This window comes from Nannospalax galili, unplaced genomic scaffold (assembly GCF_000622305.1).
Source record: "Nannospalax galili isolate Female #2095 unplaced genomic scaffold, S.galili_v1.0 scaffold451, whole genome shotgun sequence".
Classification (NCBI taxonomy): Eukaryota; Metazoa; Chordata; class Mammalia; order Rodentia; family Spalacidae; genus Nannospalax; species Nannospalax galili.
In genome coordinates, this window is record NW_008331662.1 from 3,604,737 (window position 1) to 3,605,788 (window position 1,052).

At 39.4% G+C, this 1,052-nt stretch overlaps 1 protein-coding gene across 2 annotated transcripts in view; it reads left to right on the top strand.

The window, feature by feature from the left end:
* The window catches only part of Ccdc18 (coiled-coil domain containing 18), a 101,173-nt gene that overhangs the window by 75,947 nt on the left and 24,174 nt on the right, over nt 1-1,052 (top strand). The window lies entirely within an intron of this gene.

A 1,052-nucleotide genomic window follows, 5' to 3' on the forward strand; every position in this document is an offset into this window, starting at 1 on the left:
ACAAAGAGGGCCACTTCATTTTGATCAAAGGAACAATGAATCAAGAAGATATTACAATCATGAACATACATTCACCGAATACTGGTGTACTCAACTTCATAAAAACAATACTACAAGACTTTAAGATACAGATTAACCCCAACTCATTAATAGTAGGTGACTTCAATACCCCACTGTCTTTAATTATGTGTGTGAGAATGTGTATGTGTGAGTGCAGGTGCCCACAGAGTCCAGAAGAGGGTGTCAGGATCCTGGAATTACACGCAGTTTTGAGCCTCCATGTCGGGGCTGGGAACCAAACTCTGGTTCTCTGTAAGAGTAGCAAGTGTTCTTAACTGCTGAGTCATCTCTCCAGACCCTGGTTCTTGGCTGTTATTCAAAGATATGAAATAAAAGCACACACTGACTTGCACACGTAGCAAGGAAACTCTAAAGCAAAGCAATAGAAAACATCAGAATCCACTGCAAGGGAGCAGCCACATGAGTGAAGGTACTCGGCGGCCCTCATTATGGGTCAGGGCTTCCTTTTATGGGGTTAGAGGAGTTCAGTTGCTAAGGACATTATAGCATAGGCAGTTCTCTGCTTTGATTGATAGCTCTAAGTGCCTACATTAAAAAATCAGAAAGAACACAAATAAATGACTTAACATTGCAACTCAACACACTTCAAAAGCAACAGGAAATGAAACCCAAACCCAGCAGACAAGAAGAAATAACAAATATCAGGGTAGAAATTAATGAAATTGAAACAAAACAATACAAAGAATCAACAAATCCAAGAGCAGTTTCTTTGAAAAGATAAAGAAGACTGACAGCCCACTAGCCCAGTTAACCAAAAGAAAGAAAGCACCTCCAAATCAATCAACAAAATCAGAGATTTATTCAAAAAACTAGAAACTTGGAGGGAGAACTTCCAAATTCCTTCTGTGAAGCCAGCCTCACTCTACTACCAAAGCCAGGTAAAGATACAACCAAAAAAGGAAACTATAGACCCATATCCTTAATGAACATAGATGCACAAATTCTCAACAAAATACTTACAAACCGCATGC